At 42.7% G+C, this 25,583-nt stretch overlaps 6 non-coding genes across 6 annotated transcripts; all 6 read right to left on the bottom strand.

The window, feature by feature from the left end:
* Nucleotides 1–454: 454 nt before the first annotated feature.
* trnak-uuu (transfer RNA lysine (anticodon UUU)) lies at nucleotides 455–527 on the bottom strand. Its single transcript has one exon. It is a non-coding gene; the product is annotated as a tRNA-Lys (tRNA).
* Nucleotides 528–1,081: 554 nt separating this feature from the next.
* On the bottom strand, nucleotides 1,082–1,154 carry trnak-uuu (transfer RNA lysine (anticodon UUU)). The gene has a single exon. It is a non-coding gene; the product is annotated as a tRNA-Lys (tRNA).
* An 11,050-nt stretch (nucleotides 1,155–12,204) lies between these two features.
* Nucleotides 12,205–12,277, bottom strand: trnak-uuu (transfer RNA lysine (anticodon UUU)). Its single transcript has one exon. It is a non-coding gene; the product is annotated as a tRNA-Lys (tRNA).
* Nucleotides 12,278–13,339: 1,062 nt separating this feature from the next.
* trnat-ugu (transfer RNA threonine (anticodon UGU)) lies at nucleotides 13,340–13,413 on the bottom strand. Its single transcript has one exon. It is a non-coding gene; the product is annotated as a tRNA-Thr (tRNA).
* A 453-nt stretch (nucleotides 13,414–13,866) lies between these two features.
* trnak-uuu (transfer RNA lysine (anticodon UUU)) lies at nucleotides 13,867–13,939 on the bottom strand. The gene has a single exon. It is a non-coding gene; the product is annotated as a tRNA-Lys (tRNA).
* Nucleotides 13,940–15,001: 1,062 nt separating this feature from the next.
* Nucleotides 15,002–15,075, bottom strand: trnas-uga (transfer RNA serine (anticodon UGA)). Its single transcript has one exon. It is a non-coding gene; the product is annotated as a tRNA-Ser (tRNA).
* Nucleotides 15,076–25,583: the final 10,508 nt, after the last annotated feature.

The following is a 25,583-nucleotide window of genomic DNA, read 5'->3' as shown; positions in this document are numbered from 1 at the left end:
AATCTGCAAGACAGCTTTGCAAGTGTAGAACAGATTTCAATTGTTTTGATTAAACATCAGTATTGTTGATTTCTCCTGCTGACTTTGAGTGAGCAAATTAAAATATTCATCGGCACTGGGCTTTTGAAACTGTAAAAATTGCAGTTATTTCTGAAAGTTATTAATTTAAAAGCAGTTCTGCAGGAAAGAAGTATACAAACAGGAAATATTTTGTGAATTGGGAAATTATTAAACATGGCCAGAAAACTATAGTGGTATAATGCTGGATAAGAACAGGAGAGAGTTTTTACATCAATTGAAAATCTAGCACAATTTTTGAAAATTCTGGACAGCTGTTGCAACTTGGCAAACACGACGTTGTGACGGTTCTTCCACTTTCCATAAAGCATCCTGCATTCTTTATTTTTCGTTTCCTACCGTTCATTGGGAAGCAAACACCTTGAGCCAAAATCAAAACCCTGACAGGGATTTGAACCCTGGACCCTCAGATTAAAAGTCTGATGCTCTACCGACTGAGCTACCAAGGCCCATTTCAAAAGCTTTCTCACAGCTCACTTCAAAGTCTCATATTGTAGCTTTTGAATTTCCTTCACTGGTCATTCAGCCTCTCCAGCTCATTTCCCTCGCAAGCAGACCGGCAGCCTCCCTTCGGCTTTCTTTCTCAAATTCTTCAACTTGGACTCGCATTTTTCCAATGACCTGTGATGTGACTTTGAGAGTGCAAACTAAAATATTCATCGGCACTGGGCTTTTGAAACTGTAAAAATTGCAGTTATTTCTGAAAGTTATTAATTTAAAAGCAGTTCTGCAGGAAAGAAGTATACAAACAGGAAATATTTTGTGAATTGGGAAGTGATTAAACTTGGCCAGAAAACTACAGTGGTATAATGCAGGACAAGACCAGGAGAGTTTTTACATTCACTGAAAATCTAGCAAAAATTCTTGAAAATTCAGGACGGCTCTTGCAATTTGACAAACACGACGTTGTCACGGTTCTTCCACTTTCCATAAAGCATCCTGCATTCTTTATTTTTTATTTCTGACCATTCATTGGGAAGCAAACACCTTGAGCCAAAATCAAAGCCCTGACAGGGACTTGAATCCTGGACCCTCATATTAAAAGTCTGATGCTCTACCGACTGAGCTACCAGGGCCCGTTTCAACAATACTTTCATAGCTCATATCAAAGTCTCATATTGTATCTTTAAAATTTCCTTCACTGGTAATTCAGCCTCTCCAGCTCATTTCCCTCGCAAATGTTGAATCCCAAATTTCTTTATCCGTCAGTCTGGCCTCAATAAAAGTCGAGATGGATTTGCAGGTATAACATTAGTTATTTTATTCAGCTTGCAAGCTACCGAGTCCACAGTGATACAGATAACATGTTGCTCTCTGCAGCCCCGGGAACTAAGTGAATGTCCCAGACAAAGAGATCAGTACTGATACATTCAAATGGCATCAAGTTTCACATACTCGACACCCATAGGTCATCCTATGTCCCTCCTGACTTGTTTGATCTATTCTGATTGGCTCACTTCCAATCCCTTTCTCCAGCCCCTATCAATTCAGCATCACTCTCATAGACACACCTCTTCCTGCTTTTTTCCATGCGGTCTAAAATCCTTTGTCTCTACTTGCCAGAATCAAAGTGGCTTATTTCTACATTACATTAACTAATATCTCTAAAGTAACTATTTTATATCACATTCGTCATTCCCTCCTTTTATCATTCCATGATAACCGAACTATCCAATCCATAGCTACGGTTCCTCATCTAAAAAGATCCGTCGCTGCATTTCCAATTCCTGTCTTAGCCCCCCTTCATCTGCTTCACCCTCATGGATTTTAACAGTTAAATTTTTGGGGGCGGTGATCTGATCCAGTGCACCCCGCATTCTACCCATCACACATTTAAGGATGGCCAGGCCCACAAAGATGCAGCCGATAGCTACCACTCGATACATGGCCATATTTATCAACCAGTCCTTCCAACCTCCAAATCCCCAGTTACCCCAAGAGCCAGGATCCTGCATCCCGTCCAAGTGATCCCGTATGCGATCCATAAATTTAGTGATGTTAGCGGTCAAGTCTTGAAATCCCACGATACACTTGCCCTGCACTATGGCGCATACCCCAACCTCACGGGCCAGAAGATAGTCAAGAGCATACCGGTTCTGCATTGCAAACAACCGTAGCTGAGACAACTCCTTGGTTATTGCCCCGAGGGCTCCCAAGGTTTCATTTCCCAAGATGGTAAGGCCGCAAATAAAATAATTCCGATCACTGACAGCCAAGGAACCCCCCACACCTCCCAGTGTCAATACGCTCAGAATGCCCCACCCGGCTGAGTGGCCCCGGTTGGGTGCAAGAACCTGAGGTTTTTTCCAGTTCTCGCAAAATTCAGCAGAGACTGCCCGGCGTGCTAACTGATTATGCAGGTTCCATGCCGAAGGGCAGGGGACTGTGGTAGGGACTAGAGTCCCTATAGCAATTCGGCGGGGAAATGGGGGTGACAAAACGTTGGTCGCTGTACCATTAAATAAAAAGTAGTATCCTTGCTCTGTGTGCAGGCTAGCATCACAATCAGCATATCGGTTGCGTAAGGACCCTCCAGTAGCCCAGTTTATCCAACTTTGAAACGCCCATTCGGGCCGCCTAGCAATGCGGAAAGCCCTAGTCCCAACAGTGATATGAGAGACATTTGCCCAGCCACAAAGGAGCTGGAGGCCGGCGTTCAATGGAACGCAAGTGGTGTTGTAACAAACGCATTGGCCAGACGCCTGGGTGATAGGGCACCTCCTGTCCGTACAGGTGGGAAACAGACATGTTATATTTGTGTCCACCTCTACCGGCAAACAGCCAAATTCTTCACTGCTGAAGCAATTCTCGTACGACCGGGAATCCCTATTGGGAGTGAAGTGGCTAGGTATGTACACCCTCCACCGTCGCAGCCTATCGTACTGTGAATGGGAATTATCCCGAGGAAGGGGAAGGCAAATAGCCGGTGGTGCTGAACCCGGATCGTAAGGAAGAGTGACCTGATCGGGCAGTGGCTCGGAATGCTGACAATGAACCACCGTTTGGGGAGTGCCCCAAAGCGGTGAAACAGAAAATAACCTAGACACCGCTGCGGGGTTTGGGTAGCAGACAACCCGTCCCTGGCCATACAAGCGGTGGTAAATCTGGTAGAAGAGATTCATACTACCCGGGTTTTCCTCAGTTTGGCCTTTAATTAACTTAAGTGTATCTCCCGGTAACCTACGTTCTAGCTGTACTTCCCTTCTCATACGCCCCGTCCTCTCTCTAGTCCCTTTCACTTTCTCATAGCCTCTTCCTACGCTCTCCTGACGGCCTGATTTTACCTTTATTGCACCACTCTTAACACATCCAAAATCGAATTTACATGTATTCCAAAAACAAGGCAATGTCCACATAATGTTCCCTTCCCATCGCCGGGACCGGTGCAACTGCTTCATGACTCCTGCATTCTCCTTAACTTTGATGACCTTCCATGAGTCGATACCATGTCCTCGTATATGGGGGCAGTGAAGAACATCACCTTTGCATAGGTGATGTATCCTTGTAGATTGGTTGGGGCTACACAGATACATAATATTCCCCTTTTCCATGTCCATCGCCAATAACACGCCAAGCGAAGTGAGGCCAAATATCATACAGACGATGCGTAGCCACTCCATCATGCTCCACACCTGTAAAATAGCACTGGAGAAGGGAGGCAGTTTAGTATCTGACCTTTTACAGTAGTGGAGATGGACTCAATTTACAGTGATGTAGGTGGACCCAAGCACTTCGCCCCTCCACTTTAACTGCTGTGGGGGTGGTAAGGAGAACTTGGAAGGGCCCATCCCATCGCGGCTCCGACCCCTTCCTAGTCCAATTTTTGACCATGACATAACTACCGGGCTGGACTGAAAGTGAGCTAGGTACTGGGGCGATGGCTGGTGAGCCGCGCGGACATGGCCATGGAGTTCCTTGAGCACTTGCGTGAGGGCTAGAACATAGGTGGTCATCTCTTCAGTCATCTGATGAAACTGAACCAGTCTGGGAACCTGCAGGCTCCAGGGAGTTCTAAGAGGCCTGCCATAAAGAATCTCGGCGGGAGAGAGCCGGGCCGGTCCCGCAGGTGTAACCCGCAGCTGGAAGAGGGCAACGGGGAGCAACTTAAGCCATGTCAGTCCCGTGTCTGCTCTTAATTTAGCCAATTTAGTTTTGAGGGTCTGATTGTGTCTCTCAACCAACCCGGCCGCCTGCGGTCTATAAGCACAGTGTAACTGCTGGCGTATGCCCAACTGGGAGCAAAACTCCTTGTTAATTTGTCCAATAAAATGAGGCCCATTATCAGAACTTAACTGAGCTGGTATACCGTACCGGGGAATGATTTCCCTCATCAAGACTTTAACCACAGTAGCAGCTTTATTATCGATAGTCGGATACGCCTCGACCCATCTGCTGAACACATCCACAATGACCAAAACATATTTATAACATTGACACCTTTCCAACTCAATGTAATCCATTTGGAGCGTCTCAAAGGGACCACTGGGCAACGGGGTTTGCCCCTTCCCACAAGAGATACCTTTTCCGGTGTTATATTGCTGACAAATCAAACACCAATTACTGATACTTTGGGCCAACCCCTGCATTTTAGGGTGCCACCAAGTGTCCAGCAACAAATCACTAGTCCCTCGAGCCCCACAATGAGTTGAAAAGTGTACACATTCAATGACCCATAAAGCCAGCACATCAGACATACAAGTCTGATGTGCAGGCGTGGTCCATAAAGAGGAAACAGAATCATATGTACAACCTAACCGTTTCCACATTTGTTTATCACTCTCAGGAGCGTCCTCCTGTAATCTTATGACGTCTTGGATGGTTGGCATTGACTTGTCAGAAGCAGTCATATTTATATTAGATCGTTTAGTCTGACTTAACATCTTAGGCACCATCACTTGCTGAATTTGCGCGGCTGTTCGCGCTGCACAATCTGCTCGTTCATTACCAACGTCAACTGGGGTTGTACCATTCGTGTGGGCAGCGCATTTAATAACGGAAATCTGCGCGGGCATAAGGAGGGCCTGCAGTAGGTCATTAACTAAACCCCGGTTGGATATTTCTGTGCCTGCCGAGGTAAGGAATCCCCTATTCTTCCAGAGTTGTCCGAAGTCATGAACTACCCCGAAAGCATATCGGGAGTCAGTGTAGATATTTACCCGGCGATCTCCCCCCAGTAAACATGCACGGGTGAGGGCAAAAAGTTCGGCTTGTTGTGCTGAGTAAGGGGTTTGGAAAGCTGCCGCTTCTAGAATCAGACCATCCTGATCTATGATTGCATAACCCGACAGTCTCCGGCCAGTGGGGCTTACTAATGCACTGCCATCAACATACATAATCATGTCAGGTTGTTCTAACGGAATATCACTCAGATCGTCCCTTATTGTTGTAGTTTCCTGAATCAAGGCTAAACAGTCGTGACCAGGCGCCTCCTCATTGACAGGGGGACCACTGAGAAAACAGGCTGGATTGATAGTGGTACAGTATTTAAATGTCAGACGTGGATTGTTCAAAAGGTATACCTCATACCTATTCTGACGAGCTGCGGTAAGATGCTGAGTCTGCAGTTGCCCCAATAGTGCGATTACCGAGTGGGAGCTATACACCGTAATATCCTGTTGGAGAGTGATGTTGGCAGCAGCCTGCAAACTATTGTATATCGCTGCCAAGATCTGGGTGCAACAGGGTGGCCCAACGCCACTGGGTCGAGTTTGGAAGAGTAATATGCTACGGGCCGGTGCTTGTCCCCATGTTGCTGGGTGAGTACCGCTGTTGAACATCCTTCCAGAACAGTACAGTAAATCTGGAATGATCGGTCGTATAGGGGCCTACCGAGGGCCGGTGCTTGTAGCAGGGCCTGCTTCAGGCAACGGAAGGCCTCGAGTGCCTCGGTGGTGAGAGTAAAATTCCCCCCTTCACTAGTGTAAGGCGTCAGCAGCTTTGTATAGACAGCGATGTTTGGTATCCACTGCCGACAATAATTCATCATACCCAGCCAATGACGAACCTCCTTGGCTATTGTAGGGGCGGGGAATTGGCATATTGGTTCAATACTACTGGGTTCGAGACTTCTTTCTGTGGCTGTAAGTAAAACTCCTAAGAACTTAACTTTTCTCTGAGCCACCAAGACCTTTGCTTGTGAAACAACATAACCGAACGAGGATAGGTGGTTCAATAATTGGATCACATCATCCCTATTACTGGGCTCATCAGGACTTGCCACCAATATGTCATCTACATACTGCACCAGAGTGGAACCATGCTCCAATGTCAAGGCCTGGAGTTGGGTCTGCAGACATCTGGAGAAGAGTGTAGGTGAATTGACGAACCCCTGTGGCAGTCGGGTCCAGGTATACTGCTGTCCATTGTAAGTGAAGGCAAACAAATATTGACTTTCAGTCGCAAGTGGGAGGGCAAAGAAGGCGTGCTGAAGGTCAATTACGGCGAAGACCCGGGCTTGAGCTGGAATTTGAGCCAGTATGTGGGCAGGGTTAGGGACGAGAGCATGTAATGGCTATGCGATGGCATTAATTGAACGTAAATCCTGTACTAATCGGTGCTGGTCTGGTTTGGCTGGTTTAGGCACAGCAAGTATGGGGGTGTTACATTATGATTGGCAAGGGACCAAAATACCCTGTTTCAACAGCTCTTGAATTAATTTATCTATTGATGAAGCAGCTTGAGATTTCAGGGGGTATAGTCGAATGGAAGGTAGCTTTACATGATCCTTAATCATCACCTTAATAGGTGTAACATTTGTCTTTCCCACTTGTGATGGGTATTCCGCCCAGACCTGTGGATTGACATATTCCAACACATCATGTCCCCTGTGATGCTGCAGTCGAGTGTTAATCGTTTCAGGGACCTCAAAATATTTTATGGTAGTGCCGTCCGGCATGACTTGAAGTGCGTAGTCTGTTGGATCCGAATGATCCACCGCCCTTCTGACCATTCGCCCCATATCCCTGGCATGGTACTGGTCACGGACCTGACGTGTAATATGAGGGCTTACCGAAGCTGACTGTGGCCATAAATGTGGTGATATTGTAACAAAATCGGCTGTACCTTCTTTTCCCGTGACTGTGGCTGTAACCTTGACTGGCCATTCGGTCTCAAGTAATGGCCGGTATTTGTCCTCCAACTCCCTGTTTCGTCCAGTTCTGTCATAGGCCAGGGTAACGTGATGCAGTGACTGTTCAACGTCTAACGTCCACCACTGGGGGGTGATAGAAATATAGCACTGTTGTCTCATCCTCCATGATGTAACCGATACCCCCTCATCTCCGCATTCTAGCTGTAGCTGCAAGATACACAGTAAATCTCGGGCCAACAAGTTACAGTCCAATCCAGTAGTCACTACAAACTGATGCTCTGCAGACTTATTCTCGTTAGTGACTGTCACTGGTTCAGAAATAGGATACTCACACACCTGTCCTTGGAACCCTGACAATTGCTGCGTGTGGTCGGATAATGGTAATTTAAGTGCTGATTGCACAGAAGACATGGCTGCCCCGGTGTCGATTACAAATGAGTGATGTTGATCTCCTATCTGCAGAGAGATAATAGGTTCCCTGTCCGATTGGAGAGTCCTTATGGCTAAATTAGCTAGTCAATCCTGTGTTGGGAAAGGGTTTTCCTGGGAGAAGTCAGTGTATCTCGTCTGTCCTCCCCTTGGTGGGTACCCTCTCCTTTGGGTCGGATAATCTCCTTCTACTGCCTGTCTTTTAAAGGGGCATCCCTGTTGCCAGTGATCTACACGGCCGCAATTAAAACATGCATTGCTCCCTCTATTTCTGCCCCGTCCTCTTCTTCCAGTAGACCAATGTCCCCTCAGAGGGGGCTGCGGTTGTAGAGCTGTTGATTTGTTCGGTGGGCCATAAAAAGGGGGTGAGGGTCCCTTTGGGTGGGTTTGGTATCCTCCTCTTCGCTGATCCTCCCACCCAAAGTCACTATATTGGGGCTCCTGCTGGTAAACTACCATTTCTGCCGCTTGTTGGGATCGCCAATCATCCTTTTTCATTACATACTCAGTCTTAAGCTTTGTAACTGAGCCTCCTTCTTGGCCTACACCCTCCTTCCAATAAAATCTGACTACCCTTGCCATCTGGGAAGGGTCGTTCTCTGTCCAATTCATGTTATTACATTTCACAGCAGTAACCACAGAAGGTGGTAGGCAATGCATTAACATAGCACAATATTGAGGAGAATTCTGACCATTTTGATACAGCAAATCGCCTGACTGCCCCCGGTAGATTTCATTAAAACGCTCCAGAAATTCCTCTGGCTCTTCAGTCTTCTTAGGTTTTAGGTCTAAGATAACAGAAAGATTTATGGGCCTTTAAAATGTGTATTCAACGCATTCAAGATCTGTGTCCTTCTATCGTCGTCTAACGCATAGGCCTGCTGAAGTGCGGCATGACTAGCATAATTCAGGTGGTTAAGATAATTGCGGTACTCTGCTGGGGTTAAAATCTGCTGGACTAGGGCCCAGAGGTCCCTTGAATCAGCTTGATAAATTGAGATGGTAGTTCTCAAGGAATCCACGAAGGCAGCAGGAGATTTTTTTCTATCTGGGATTGTAGCCATAATAGCCATCATCTCACTGGGTGTCCATGGGAAGTAAACGTCTATCGTGGGGTTCGCTCCCGCAGTCACTGCGTCGGGGTTTCGCATCTTCCTAATCGGTAACTGTCTCTGAATGTCACCAGGGGGCACTCTAGATATTTCCCCTGGTTGTTCCAAGACTTCAACGTCTCTCCCTGTCACTAGGGGGAGTTCTTTCTCTTCAAAAGAAGTTGTTTCAGCTTCCTTTGTTCCCGAATCTTGTGGTTTCTCCTTAGTTTGGAGAGACTTAGGTGATATGCTTAATTGTTTCTGGTGAGGGTCAAGCCCCTCTCTCGCTGTCTGAGATCTTGCCCTAGAGCTAACTGGGCTTGTGGGACAGAGTTCCTTTTGCTCTTCTGGTCGTGCAGTTGGTAAATCAGGACCCACACTATCACCCACACTATCATCCAAAAGGGCTTGAGTTTCTGGCATATTTGGAATCTGGGGAGCAATGACTGGGTATATATTATTGTACTCTGGTGGTTCTGGAATGAACGCAGACCATGCTACAGGTGCAGACGGAACTTTTACTGACTTTTCCAAATTATTGAATTTTTCTTTTTCTGTCAATTCAAGGCCAGCCATTGAACTACGTAGCTCATCTCTTGTTTGACCCGTGTCTTTCCTGTCTCTACTTGCTCTTTTTTTAAATGCTCATTCCTTTTTCAAGATCTGTAATGTTTTTAGGTTACCCTGTTCACTAATTGGAATCCCCATTTTAAGGGCATTGTCCTGCCAGCTAGACAACATAATCTTATCTCTTTCCTCTTGACAATATTGCCTCCATAATCCAATTAATTCTTCAGCTTTCATACTTTGATTTTTTTCTCCAAATTTGTCCCTGGATTTTCTTAACCATTTCTAGGTCTTTGGTGCCCCCTAGTGGCCATTCATCTCCCATTTTAGTTCTTAACTGTGCTGACAATTTTCTAAAATCCTTCGCTTTGTCCGGATACTTATCACATAATATTTGCAGTGGCATGCCTGGATCATTTGTGCTATCCAAGGAATTCCCCATAATCTCAACTAGTCCTCGGAACTGCGTTTTTCGCCACTACAGTCCAAGGAGACAATTTTAGCTTAATCAACTATATTTTTAACACACACACACATGGAGGTGAACCATTTTCAATTTCAAATGTCGCATCGACCTCCCATAATCTAACCCAACCGAATTAACTCACAAATGAAGTTGAACCATTTATAGTTTTAAATGTCCCATCAACAATATAGCCTTCCCCAGCCGAATTAACTCACAAATTAAGTTGAACCATTTATAGTTTTAAATGTCCCATCAACAATATAGCCTACCCCAGCCGAATTAACTCACAAATGAAATCTCATCAATTAAAATGCTAATCCCCAGACTGACCTGTGATTTCATCGTGGCGGTCTTTCTGTGCCAACCGCGAGTGACCAGACTAATCAGACGATAAGAAGAGGGGAACAATCAATGTGCGGTCATTTTCCAGTTCTGCATTGAGGGCCCTCGTTCCCCATCCTCCTGTTCATAATCAGTCTAATTCTGATTTCGCAGTTGAAACCAGGATCGCCCTGAGAAATCCAGGTTTTCGGCACCAAAGGTTGAATCCCAAATTTCTTTATCCGTCAGTCTGGCCTCAATAAAAGTCGAGATGGATTTGCAGGTATAACATTAGTTATTTTATTCAGCTTGCAAGCTACCTAGCCCACAGTGATACAGATAACATGTTGCTCTCTGCAGCCCCGGGAGCTAAGTAAATGTCCCACACAAAGAGATCAGTACTGATACATTCAAATGGCATCAAGTTTCACATACTCGACACCCATAGGTCATCCTATGTCCCTCCTGACTTGTTTGATCTATTCTGATTGGCTCACTTCCAATCCCTTTCTCCGGCCCCTATCAATGCAGCATCACTCTCATAGACACACCTCTTCCTGCTTTTTTCCATGCGGTCTAAAATCCTTTGTCTCTACTTGCCAGAATCAAAGTGGCTTATTTCTACATTACATTAACTAATATCTCTAAAGTAACTATTTTATATCACATTCGTCACAAGCAGACCGGCAGCCTCCCTTTGGTTTCCTTTCCCAAAATCTTCAACTTGGACTCGCATCTTCCCAATGACTTGCGATGTGGCAACTGTTGTTGCGCAGGGACAATGCACTGGGACTTCAAGACATTGACGAGTAAGGTTAGTTCTCTGACATATGAGTGGGAAGCTACAGAGATACAGATTGTATTTTAAGAGAGGGAATAAAGGGTGTCATCTGGTGATTGTTGTGGCAGAGAGTGAACGCAAGTAAGCTCATCTAGTAAAGAAGCAAATTATGCAAATCGCAAATTTCAGGGTGTAAATAGATCTGTCAACGCCACATCTTCATGGAAAACGCCCCATCCTTTATCCCACCCTATTCGTTCTTGCTAGCATGCAGCAACATATATCGTCCAATAAAAACGCAAATGACTGCAGATGTGAAATCTGAAAAAAAACAGGAAATGAAGGAAAATCTCAGCGGGTCTGGCAGCATCTGTGAAGAGAGAACCGAGCTAACGTTTCGAGGCTGCGTCACTCTTCATCAGAGTAAATCATTTAATCATTCAATCTTTGCTCACAGACATCGCTGACAGACATTCAAAATGTTCCTACTCTATTTCCTGAGGTCAATTCTGTCGTGCATTCAAAGGAAAATACTGCAGATGTTGTGAATCTGCATGAGAAACTAAATATGATTGGATTAAAGCTCAGAAAATTAGAGGATGTCTGTGGAGCCAGACACAAAGTTAATGTTTCAAATCCGTGTGATCCTTATTCAGAGCTGAAGCGAGGTTACATGCAATGGAGTAGATGAGGAAAATGGAAGTTGCGTGAAAAGTGGGAGATATGGAAGTTTGACATAAATCAAGGGAAAGCAATGTTGAAGGTCAGTACCACAGAAATGTTGTCAACATTTCCTGTGTCCACCATTAAATGAGGAGCATCCTTCACAGGCTACATGCTTAAACCTGAATGTATAAAGGTACTGTTGAGAGTTGAACTCAGGATCATTCTGTTTACAAGACAGGCGTTTTAACCATCTAAGCCACAGCACCAATCAGCAAAACAGCTTTGCAAGTTTAGAACAGATTTCAATTGTTTTGATTAAACATCAGTATTGTTGATTTCTCCTGCTGACTTTGAGAGTGCAAACTAAAATATTCATCAGCACTGGGCTTTTGAAACTGTAAAAACTGCAGTTATTCGGAAAGTTATTAATTTAAAAGCAGTTCTGCAGGAAAGATGTATACAAACAGGAAATATTTTGCGAATTGGGAAGTGATTAAACATGGCCAGAAAACTACAGTGGTATAATGCTGGATAAGACCAGGAGAGAGTTTTTACATTCACTGAAAATCTAGCAAAAATTCTTGAAAATTCTGGACGGCTGTTGCAATTTGGCAAACACGACGTTGTCACGGTTCTTCCACTTTCTATAAAGCATCCTGCATTCTTTATTTTTATTTCCGTTCATTGGGAAGCAAACACCTTGAGCCAAAATCAAAACCCTGACAGGGACTTGAACCCTGGACCCTCAGATTAAAAGTCTGATGCTCTACCGACTGAGCTACCAAGGCACATTTCAAAAATGTTCTCACAGCTCACTTCAAAGTCTCATATTGTATCTTTTGAATTTCCTTCACTGGTAATTCAGCCTCTCCAGCTCATTTCCCTCGCAAGCAGACCGGCAGCCTCCCTTCGGCTTTCTTTCTCAAATTCTTCAACTTGGACTCGCATTTTACCAATGACCTGTGATGTGACAACTGTTGTTACCCAGGGACATGCACTGGGACTTCAATACATTGAAGATTACATTTAGTTCACTGAGATATCAGTGGGAACCTGCAGAGATACAGATTGGATTTTGAGAGAGGGAATAAAGCGTGTCATCTGTTGTTTGTTGTGGCAGAGTGTGAACGCAAGTAAGCTCATCGAGTAAAGTAGCAAATTATGCAAATCGCAAAGTTTCAGGGTGTAAATAGATCTGTCAACGCCACATCTTCATGGAAAACGCCCCATCCTTTATCCTACCCAAATCGTTCTTGCTGACATGCAGCAACATATATCGTCCAATAATAATGCAAATTACTGCAGATGTGAAATCTGAAAAAAAACAGGAAATGATGGAAAATCTCCGTGGGTCTGGCAGCATCTGTGAAGAGAGAACCGAGCTAACGCTTGGAGGCTGGGTCACTCTTCATCAGAGTAAATCATTTAATCATTCAATCTTTGCCCACAGACATCACTGACAGACATTCAGAATGTTCCTACTGGATTTCCTGAGGTCAATCCTGTCGTGCATTCAAAGGAATATACTGCACATGTTGTCAATGTGCATGAGAAACTAAAAATGATTGGATTAAAGCTCATAAAATTTGAGGATGTCTGTGGAGCCAGACACAAAGTTAATGTTTCAAATCCGTGTGATCCTTATTCAGAGCTGAAGCGAGGTTACATGCAATGGAGTAGATGAGGAAAATGGAAGTTGCGTGAAAAGTGGGAGATATGGAAGTTTGACATAAATCAAGGGCAAGCAATGTTGAAGGTCAGTACCACAGAAACATTGTCAACATTTCCTGTGTCCACCATTGAATGAGAAGCATTCTTCACAGGCTACATGCTTAAACCTGAATGTATAAAGGTACTGCTGAGGTTTGAACTCAGGATCTCCTGTTTACAAGACAGGCGCTTTAACCATCTAAGCCACAGCACCAATCTGCAAAACAGCTTTGCAAGTGTAGAACAGATTTCAATTGTTTTGATTAAACATCAGTATTGTTGATTTCTCCTGCTGACTTTGAGAGTGCAAATTAAAATATTCATCGTCACTGGGCTTTTGAAACTGTAAAAACTGCAGTTATTCTGAAAGTTATTAATTTAAAAGCAGTTCTGCAGGAAAGAAGTATACAAACAGGAAATATTTTGCGAATTGGGAAGTGATTAAACATGGCCAGAAAACTACAGTGGTATAATGCTGGATAAGACCAGGAGAGAGTTTTTACATTCACTGAAAATCTAGCAAAAATTCTTGAAAATTCTGGACGGCTGTTGCAATTTGGCAAACACGACGTTGTCACGGTTCTTCCACTTTCCATAAAGCATCCTGCATTCTTTATTTTTATTTCCGACCGTTCATTGGGAAGCAAACGCCTTGAGCCAAAATCAAAACCCTGACAGGGACTTGAACCCTGGACCCTCAGATTAAAAGTCTGATGCTCTACCGACTGAGCTACCAGGGCCCATTACAAAAATGTTCTCATAGTTCAGTTCAAAGTATCATATTGTATCTTTTGAATTTCCTTCACTGGTCATTCAGCCTCTCCAGCTCATTTCCCTCGCAAGCAGACCGGCAGCCTCCCTTCGGCTTTCTTTCTCAAATTCTTCAACTTGGACTCACATTTTACTAATGACCTGCGATGTGACAACTGTTGTTACCCAGGGACATGCACTGGGACTTCAAGACATTGAAGATTACGTTTAGTTCGCTGAGATATCAGTGGGAACCTGCAGAGATACAGATTGGATTTTGAGAGAGGGAATAAAGCGTGTCATCTGTTGTTTGTTGTGGCAGAGTGTGAACGCAAGTAAGCTCATCGAGTAAAGTAGCAAATTATGCAAATCGCAAAGTTTCAGGGTGTAAATAGATCTGTCAACGCCACATCTTCATGGAAAACGCCCCATCCTTTATCCTACCCAAATCGTTCTTGCTGACATGCAGCAACATATATCGTCCAATAATAATGCAAATTACTGCAGATGTGAAATCTGAAAAAAAACAGGAAATGATGGAAAATCTCAGTGGGTCTGGCAGCATCTGTGAAGAGAGAACCGAGCTAACGCTTCGAGGCTGGGTCACTCTTCATCAGAGTAAATCATTTAATCATTCAATCTTTGCCCACAGACATCGCTGACAGACATTCAGAATGTTCCTACTGGATTTCCTGAGGTCAATCCTGTCGTGCATTCAAAGGAATATACTGCACATGTTGTGAATGTGCATGAGAAACTAAAAATGATTGGATTAAAGCTCATAAAATTTGAGGATGTCTGTGGAGCCAGACACAAAGTTAATGTTTCAAATCCGTGTGATCCTTATTCAGAGCTGAAGCGAGGTTACATGCAATGGAGTAGATGAGGAAAATGGAAGTTGCGTGAAAAGTGGGAGATATGGAAGTTTGACATAAATCAAGGGAAAGCAATGTTGAAGGTCAGTACCACAGAAACGTTGTCAACATTTCCTGTGTCCACCATTGAATGAGAAGCATTCTTCACAGGCTGCATGCTGAAACATGAATGTATAAAGGTACTGCTGAGATTTGAACTCAGGATCTCTTGTTTTCAAGACAGGCGCTTTAACCATCTAAGCCACAGCACCAATCTGCAAAACAGCTTTGCAAGTGTAGAACAGATTTCAATTGTTTTGATTAAACATCAGTATTGTTGATTTCTCCTGCTGACTTTGAGAGTGCAAATTAAAATATTCATCGGCACTGGGCTTTTGAAACTGTAAAAACTGCAGTTATTCTGAAAGTTATTAATTTAAAAGCAGTTCTGCAGGAAAGAAGTATACAAACAGGAAATATTTTGCGAATTGGGAAGTGATTAAACATGGCCAGAAAACTACAGTGGTATAATGCTGGATAAGACCAGGAGAGAGTTTTTACATTCACTGAAAATCTAGCAAAAATTCTTGAAAATTCTGGACGGCTGTTGCAATTTGGCAAACACGACGTTGTCACGGTTCTTCCACTTTCCATAAAGCATCCTGCATTCTTTATTTTTATTTCCGACCGTTCATTGGGAAGCAAACGCCTTGAGCCAAAATCAAAACGCTGACACGGACTTGAACCCTGGACCCTCAGATTAAAAGTCTGATGCTCTACCAACTGAGCTACCAGGGCCCATTACAAAAATGTTCTCTTAGTTCAGTTCAAAGTATCATATTGTATCTTTTGAATTTCCTTCACTGGTCATTCAGCTTCTCCAGCTCATTTCCCTTGCAAGCAGACCGGCAGCCTCCCTTCGGCTTTCTTTCTCAAATTCTTCAACTTGGACTCGCATTTTACCAATGACCTGTGATGTGACAACTGTTGTTACCCAGGGACATGCACTGGGACTTCAAGACATTGAAGATTACGGTTAGTTCGCTGAGATATCAGTGGGAAGCTGCAGAGGTGCAGATTGTATTTTGAGAGAGGGAATAAAGCGTGTCATCTGTTGTTTGTTGTGGCAGAGAGTGAACGCAAGTAAGCTCATCGAGTAAAGTAACAAATTATGCAAATCGCAAAGATTCAGGGTGTAAATAGATCTGTCAACACCACATCTTCATGGAAAACGCCTCATCCTTTATCCCGCCCAAATCATTCTTGCTGACATGCAGCAAAATATATTGTCCAATAAAAAGGCAAATTACTGCAGATGTGAAATCTGAAGAAAAACAGGAAATGATGGAAAATCTCAGTGGGTCTGGCAGCATCTGTGAAGAGAGAACCGAGCTAACGTTTCGAGGCTGGGTCACTCTTCATCAGAGTAAATCATTTAATCATTCAATCTTTGCTCGCAGACATCGCTGACAAACATTCAAAATGTTCCTGCTGGAATTCCTGATGTCAATCCTGTCATGCATTCAAAGGAAAATACTGCACATGTTGTGAATCTGCATGAGAAACTAAAAATGATTGGATTAAAGCTCAGGAAATTAGAGGATGTCTGTGGAGCCAGACAGAAAGTTAATGTTTCTAATCTGTGTGATCCTTATTCAGAGCTGAAACGCGGAGTACATGCAATGGAGTAGATGAGGAAAATGGAAGTTGCGTGAAAAATGGGAGATATGGAAGTTAGAATCAAGTTTGACATAAAGCAAGGGAAAGCAATCTTGAAGGTCAGTACCACAGAAATGTTGTCAACATTTTCTGTATTCACCATTAAATGAGGAGCATCTTTCACAGGCCACATGCTTAAACCTGAATGTATAAAGGTACTGCTGAAATTTGAATTTAGGATCTCCTGTGTACAAGACAGGCACTTTAACCATCTAAGCCACAGCACCAATCTGCGAGACAGCTTTGCAAGTGTGGAACAGATTTCAATTGTTTTGATTAAACATCAGTATTGTTGATTTCTCCTGCTGACTTTGAGAGTGCAAATTAAAATATTCATCGGCACTGGGCTTTTGAAACTGTAAACATTGCAGTTATTTCTGAAAGTTATTAATTTCAAAGCAGTTCTGCAGGAATGAAGTATACAAACAGGAAATATTTTGCGAATTGGGATGTGATTAAACATGGCCAGATAACTACAGTGGTATAATGCAGGACAAGACCAGGAGAGATGAGGAAAATGGAAGTTGCGTGAAAAATGGGAAATATGGAAGTTTGAATCAAGTTTGACATAAAGCAAGAGAAAGCAATCTTAAAGGTCAGTACCACAGAAATGTTGTCAACATTTTCTGTATTCACCATTAAATGAGAAGCATCTTTCACAGGCTACATGCTTAAACCTGAATGTATAAAGGTACTGCTGAAATTTGAATTCAGGATCTCCTGTGTACAAGACAGGCACTTTAACCATCTAAGCCACAGCACCAATCTGCGAGACAGCTTTGCAAGTTTGGAACAGATTTCAATTGTTTTGATTAAACATCAGTATTGTTGATTTCTCCTGCTGACTTTGAGAGTGCAAATTAAAATATTCATCGGCACTGGGCTTTTGAAACTGTAAACATTGCAGTTATTTCTGAAAGTTATTAATTTCAAAGCAGTTCTGCAGGAATGAAGTATACAAACAGGAAATATTTTGCGAATTGGGATGTGATTAAACATGGCCAGATAACTACAGCAGGAGAGAGTTTTTACATTCACTGAAAATCTAGCAAAAATTCTTGAAAATTCTGGACGGCTGTTGCAATTTGGCAAACAAGATGTTGTCACGGTTCTTCCACTTTCCATAAAGCATCCTGCATTCTTTATTTTTATTTCCTACCGTTCATTGGGAAGCAAACGCCTTGAGCCAAAATCAAAATCCTGACTGGAACTTGAACCCTGAACCCTCAGATCAAAAGTCTGATGCTCTACCGACTGAGCTACCAGGGTCCATTTCTACAATGTTCGCATAGCTCACATCAAAGTCTCATACTGTATCTTTAGAATTTCCTTCACTGGTCATTCAGCCTCTCCAGCTCATTTCCCTCGCAAGCAGACCGGCAGCCTCCCTTCGGCTTTCTTTCTCAAATTCTTCAACTTGGACTCGCATGTACCAATGACCTGTGATGTGACAACTGTTGTTACCCAGGGACATGCACTGGGACTTCAATACATTGAAGATTACGTTTAGTTCGCTGAGATATCAGTGGGAAGCTGCAGAGGTACAGATTGTATTTTGAGAGAGGTAATAAAGCGTGTCATCTGTTGTTTGTTGTGGCAGAGTGTGAACGCAAGTAAGCTCATCTAGTAAAGTAGCAAATTATGCAAATTCGAAAGATTCTTGGTGTGAATAGATCTGTCAATGCCACATCTTCATGGAAAACGCCCCATCCTTTATCCCGCCCAAATCGTTCTTGCTGACATGCAGCAACATATATCGTCCAATAAAAAGGCAAATTACTGCAGATGTGAAATCTGAAAAAAAACAGGAAATGATGGAAAATCTCAGTGAGTCTGGCAGCATCTGTGAAGAGAGAACCGAGCTAACGTTTCGAGGCTGGGTCACTCTTCATCAGAGTAAATCATTTAATCATTCAATCTTTGCTCACAGACATCGCTGACAGACATTCAAAATGTTCCTACTGGATTTCCTGAGATCATTCCTGTCGTGCATTCAAAGGAAAATACTACACATGTTGTGAATGTGCATGAGAAGCTAAAAATGATTGGATTAAAGATCATAAAATTTGAGGATGTCTGTGGAGCCATACACAAAGCTAATGTTTCAAATCCGTGTGATCCTTATTCAGAGCTGAAGCGAGGTTACATGCAATGGAGTAGATGAGGAAAATGGAAGTTGCGTGAAAAATGGGAGATATGGAAGTTTGAATCAAGTTTGACATAAAGCAAGGGAAAGCAATCTTGAAGGTCAGCACCACAGAAATGTTGTCAACATTTTCTGTGTTCACCATTAAATAAGGAGCATTCTTCACAGGCTACATGCTTTGACCTGAATGTATAACAGTACTACTGAGATTTGAATTCAGGATCTCCTGTTGACAAGACAAGTGTTTTGAACATCAAAGCCACAGCACCAATCTGCATGATAACTTTGCAAGTGTAGTACAGATTTCAATTGTTTTGATTAAACATCAGTATTGTTGATTTCTCCTGCTGACTTTGAGAGTGTAAACTAAAATATTCATCGGCACTGGGCTTTTGAAACTGTAAAAATTGCAGTTATTTCTGAAAGTTATTAATTTAAAAGCAGTTCTGCAGGAAAGAAGTATACAAACAGGAAATATTTTGCGAATTGGGAACTGATTAAACATGGCCAGAAGATGACAGTGGTATAATGCTGGATAAGACCTGGAGAGAGTTTTTACATTCACTGAAAATCTAGCAAAAATTCTTGAAAATTCTGGACAGCTGTTGCAATTTGGCAAACACGACGTTGTCACGGTTCTTCCACTTTCCATAAAGCATCCTGCATTCTTTATTTTTATTTCCTACCGTTCATTGGGAAGCAAACGCCTTGAGCCAAAATCAAAATCCTGACTGGAACTTGAACCCTGGACCCTCAGATCAAAAGTCTGATGCTCTACCAACTGAGCTACCAGGGCCCATTTCTACAATGTTCGCATAGCTCACATCAAAGTCTCATACTGTATCTTTTGAATTTCCTTCACTGGTCATTCAGCCTCTCCAGCTTATTTCCCTCGCAAGCAGCCCGGCAGCCTCCCTTCGGCTTTCTTTCTCAAATTCTTAAACTTCGACTCACATTTTACTAATGACCTGTGATGTGACAACTGTTGTTACCCAGGGACATGCACTGGGACTTCAAGACATTGAAGATTACGGTTAGTTCGCTGAGATATCAGTGGGAAGCTGCAGAGGTGCAGATTGTATTTTGAGAGAGGGAATAAAGCGTGTCATCTGTTGTTTGTTGTGGCAGAGAGTGAAGGCAAGTAAGCTCATCGAGTAAAGCAACAAATTATGCAAATCGCAAAGATTCAGGGTGTAAATAGATCTGTCAACACCAAATCTTCATGGAAAACGCCTCATCCTTTATCCCGCCCAAATCATTCTTGCTGACATGCAGCAAAATATATTGTCCAATAAAAAGGCAAATTACTGCAGATGTGAAATCTGAAGAAAAACAGGAAATGATGGAAAATCTCAGTGGGTCTGGCAGCATCTGTGAAGAGAGAACCGAGCTAACGTTTCGAGGCTGGGTCACTCTTCATCAGAGTAAATCATTTAATCATTCAATCTTTGCTCGCAGACATCGCTGACAAACATTCAAAATGTTCCTGCTGGAATTCCTGATGTCAATCCTGTCATGCATTCAAAGGAAAATACTGCACATGTTGTGAATCTGCATGAGAAACTAAAAATGATTGGATTAAAGCTCAGGAAATTAGAGGATGTCTGTGGAGCCAGACAGAAAGTTAATGTTTCTAATCCGTGTGATCCTTATTCAGAGCTGAAGCGCGGAGTACATGCAATGGAGTAGATGAGGAAAATGGAAGTTGCGTGAAAAATGGGAGATATGGAAGTTAGAATCAAGTTTGACATAAAGCAAGGGAAAGCAATCTTGAAGGTCAGTACCACAGAAATGTTGTCAACATTTTCTGTATTCACCATTAAATGAGGAGCATCTTTCACAGGCCACATGCTTAAACCTGAATGTATAAAGGTACTGCTGAAATTTGAATTCAGGATCTCCTGTGTACAAGACAGGCACTTTAACCATCTAAGCCACAGCACCAATCTGCGAGACAGATTTGCAAGTGTGGAACAGATTTCAATTGTTTTGATTAAACATCAGTATTGTTGATTTCTCCTGCTGACTTTGAGAGTGCAAATTAAAATATTCATCGGCACTGGGCTTTTGAAACTGTAAACATTGCAGTTATTTCTGAAAGTTATTAATTTCAAAGCAGTTCTGCAGGAATGAAGTATACAAACAGGAAATATTTTGCGAATTGGGAAGTGATTAAACATGGCCAGAAAACTATAGTGGTATAATGCAGGACAAGACCAGGAGAGAGTTTTTACATTCACTGAAAATCTAGCAAAAATTCTTGAAAATTCTGGACGGCTGTTGCAATTTGGCAAACACGATGTTGTCACGGTTCTTCCACTTTCCATAAAGCATCCTGCATTCTTTATTTTTATTTCCTACCGTTCATTGGGAAGCAAACGCCTTGAGCCAAAATCAAAATCCTGACTGGAACTTGAACCCTGAACCCTCAGATCAAAAGTCTGATGCTCTACCGACTGAGCTACCAGGGCCCATTATAAGAATGTTCTCATAGCTCACTTCAAAGTCTCATATTGTATCTTTTGAATTTCCTTCACTGGTAATTCAGCCTCTCCAGCTCATTTCCCTCGCAAGCAGACCGGAAGCCTCCCTTCGGCTTTCTTTCTCAAATTCTTCAACTTGGACTCGCATTTTACCAATGACCTGTGATGTGACAACTTTTGTTACCCAGGGACATGCACTGGGACTTCAAGACATTGAAGATTATGTTTTGTTCGCTGAGATATCAGTGGGAAGCTGCAGAGATACAGATTGTATTTTGAGAGAGGGAATAAAACGTGTCATCTGTTGTTTGTTGTGGCAGAGAGTGAACACAAGTAAGCTCATCGACTAAAGTAGCAAATTATGCAAATCGCAACGTTTCAGGGTGTAAATAGATCTGTCAATGCCACATCTTCATGGAAAACGCCCCATCCTTTATCCCGCCCAAATCGTTCTTGCTGACATGCAGCAACATATATCGTCCAATAAAAAGGCAAATTACTGCAGATGTGAAATCTGAAAAAAAACAGGAAATGATGGAAAATCTCAGTGGGTCTGGCAGCATCTGTGAAGAGAGAACCGAGCTAACGTTTCGAGGCTGGGTCACTCTTCATCAGAGTAAATCATTTAATCATTCAATCTTTGCTCACAGACATCGCTGACAGACATTCAAAATGTTCCTACTGGATTTCCTGAGATCATTCCTGTCGTGCATTCAAAGGAAAATACTACACATGTTGTGAATGTGCATGAGAAGCTAAAAATGATTGGATTAAAGATCATAAAATTTGAGGATGTCTGTGGAGCCATACACAAAGCTAATGTTTCAAATCTGTGTGATCCTTATTCAGAGCTGAAGCGAGGTTACATGCAATGGAGTAGATGAGGAAAATGGAAGTTGCGTGAAAAATGGGAGATATGGAAGTTTGAATCAAGTTTGACATCAAGCAAGAGAAAGCAATCTTGAAGGTCAGTACCACAGAAATGTTGTCAACATTTTCTGTGTTCACCATTAAATAAGGAGCATTCTTCACAGGCTATATGCTTTGACCTGAATGTATAACAGTACTACTGAGATTTGAATTCAGGATCTCCTGTTGACAAGACAAGTGTTTTAAACATCTAAGCCACAGCACCAATCTGCATGACAACTTTGCAAGTGTAGTACAGATTTCAATTGTTTTGATTAAACATCAGTATTGTTGATTTCTCCTGCTGACTTTGAGAGTGTAAACTAAAATAGTCATCGGCACTGGGCTTTTGAAACTGTAAAAATTGCAGTTATTTCTGAAAGTTATTAATTTAAAAGCAGTTCTGCAGGAAAGAAGTATACAAACAGGAAATATTTTGCGAATTGGGAAGTGATTAAACATGGCCAGAAGACGACAGTGGTATAATGCTGGATAAGACCTGGAGAGAGTTTTTACATTCACTGAAAATCTAGCAAAAATTCTTGAAAATTCTGGACAGCTGTTGCAATTTGGCAAACACGACGTTGTCACGGTTCTTCCACTTTCCATAAAGCATCCTGCATTCTTTATTTTTATTTCCTACCGTCCATTGGGAAGCAAACGCCTTGAGCCAAAATCAAAATCCTGACTGGAACTTGAACCCTGGACCCTCAGATCAAAAGTCTGATGCTCAACCGACTGAGCTACCAGGGCCCATTTCTACAATGTTCGCATAGCTCACATCAAAGTCTCATACTGTATCTTTTGAATTTCCTTCACTGGTCATTCAGCCTCTCCAGCTTAATTCCCTCGCAAGCAGACCGGCAGCCTCCCTTCGGCTTTCTTTCTCAAATTCTTAAACTTGGACTCACATTTTACTAATGACCTGTGATGTGACAACTGTTGTTACCCAGGGACATGCACTGGGACTTCAAGACATTGAAGATTACGGTTAGTTCGCTGAGATATCAGTGGGAAGCTGCAGAGGTGCAGATTGTATTTTGAGAGAGGGAATAAAGCGTGTCATCTGTTGTTTGTTGTGGCAGAGAGTGAACGCAAGTAAGCTCATCGAGTAAAGTAACAAATTATGCAAATCGCAAAGATTCAGGGTGTAAATAGATCTGTCAACACCACATCTTCATGGAAAACGCCTCATCCTTTATCCCGCCCAAATCATTCTTGCTGACATGCAGCAAAATATATTGTCCAATAAAAAGGCAAATTACTGCAGATGTGAAATCTGAAGAAAAACAGGAAATGATGGAAAATCTCAGTGGGTCTGGCAGCATCTGTGAAGAGAGAACCGAGCTAACGTTTCGAGGCTGGGTCACTCTTCATCAGAGTAAATCATTTAATCATTCAATCTTTGCTCGCAGACATCGCTGACAAACATTCAAAATGTTCCTGCTGGAATTCCTGATGTCAATCCTGTCATGCATTCAAAGGAAAATACTGCACATGTTGTGAATCTGCATGAGAAACTAAAAATGATTGGATTAAAGCTCAGGAAATTAGAGGATGTCTGTGGAGCCAGACAGAAAGTTAATGTTTCTAATCCGTGTGATCCTTATTCAGAGCTGAAGCGCGGAGTACATGCAATGGAGTAGATGAGGAAAATGGAAGTTGCGTGAAAAATGGGAGATATGGAAGTTAGAATCAAGTTTGACATAAAGCAAGGGAAAGCAATCTTGAAGGTCAGTACCACAGAAATGTTGTCAACATTTTCTGTATTCACCATTAAATGAGGAGCATCTTTCACAGGCCACATGCTTAAACCTGAATGTATAAAGGTACTGCTGAAATTTGAATTCAAGATCTCCTGTGTACAAGACAGGCACTTTAACCATCTAAGCCACAGCACCAATCTGCGAGACAGATTTGCAAGTGTGGAACAGATTTCAATTGTTTTGATTAAACATCAGTATTGTTGATTTCTCCTGCTGACTTTGAGAGTGCAAATTAAAATATTCATCGGCACTGGGCTTTTGAAACTGTAAACATTGCAGTTATTTCTGAAAGTTATTAATTTCAAAGCAGTTCTGCAGGAATGAAGTATACAAACAGGAAATATTTTGCGAATTGGGATGTGATTAAACATGGCCAGATAACTACAGTGGTATAATGCAGGACAAGACCAGGAGAGAGTTTTTACATTCACTGAAAATCTAGCAAAAATTCTTGAAAATTCTGGACGGCTGTTGCAATTTGGCAAACACGATGTTGTCACGGTTCTTCCACTTTCCATAAAGCATCCTGCATTCTTTATTTTTATTTCCTACCGTTCATTGGGAAGCAAACGCCTTGAGCCAAAATCAAAATCCTGACTGGAACTTGAACCCTGAACCCTCAGATCAAAAGTCTGATGCTCTATCGACTGAGCTACCAGGGTCCATTTCTACAATGTTTGCATAGCTCACATCAAAGTCTCATACTGTATCTTTAGAATTTCCTTCACTGGTCATTCAGCCTCTCCAGCTCATTTCCCTCGCAAGCAGACCGGCAGCCTCCCTTCGGCTTTCTTTCTCAAGTTCTTAAACTTGGACTCACATTTTACTAATGACCTGTGATGTGACAACTGTAGTTACCCAGGGACATGCACTGGGACTTCAAGACATTGAAGATTACGTTTAGTTCGCTGAGATATCAGTGGGAAGCTGCAGAGGTGCAGATTGTATTTTGAGAGAGGTAATAAAGCGTGTCATCTGTTGTTTGTTGTGGCAGAGTGTGAACGCAAGTAAGCTCATCTAGTAAAGTAGCAAATTATGCAAATTCGAAAGATTCTTGGTGTCAATAGATCTGTCAATGCCACATCTTCATGGAAAACGCCCCATCCTTTATCCCGCCCAAATCGTTCTTGAAGGATGTGGCAGGTTACAGAGGGATATAGATAAGCTGCAGAGGTGGCAAATGGAGTTTAATGTAGAGAAGTGTGAGGTGATTCACTTTGGAAGGAATAACAGGAATGCGGAATATTTGGCTAATGGTAAAGTTCTCGAAAGTGTGGATGAGAAGAGGGATCCAGGTGTCCATGTACATAGATCCCTGAAAGTTGCCACCCAGGTTGATAGGGTTGTGAAGAAGGCCTATGGAGTGTTGGCCTTTATTGGTAGAGGGATTGAGTTCCGGAGACGGGAGGTCATGTTGCAGCTGTACAGAACTCTGGTACGGCCGCATTTGGAGTATTGCGTACAGTTATAGGAAGGACGTGGAGGTTTTGGAGCGGGTGCAGAGGAGATTTACCAGGATGTTGCCTGGTATGGAGGGAAAATCTTATGAGGAAAGGCTGATGGACTTGAGGTTGTTTTCGTTGGAGAGAAGAAGGTTAAGAGGAGACTTAATAGAGGCATACAAAATGATCAGGGGGTTGGATAGGGTGGACAGTGAGAGCCTTCTCCCGCGGATGGATATGGCTGGCACGAGGGGACATGACTTTAAACTGAGGGGTAATAGATATAGGACAGAGGTCAGAGGTAGGTTCTTTACG

Source organism: Scyliorhinus torazame, chromosome 4 (assembly GCF_047496885.1).
Source record: "Scyliorhinus torazame isolate Kashiwa2021f chromosome 4, sScyTor2.1, whole genome shotgun sequence".
Lineage (NCBI taxonomy): Eukaryota > Metazoa > Chordata > Chondrichthyes > Carcharhiniformes > Scyliorhinidae > Scyliorhinus > Scyliorhinus torazame.
Note: the sequence above shows the minus strand (reverse complement) of the source record. Positions and strands in the feature narration are given on the sequence as shown.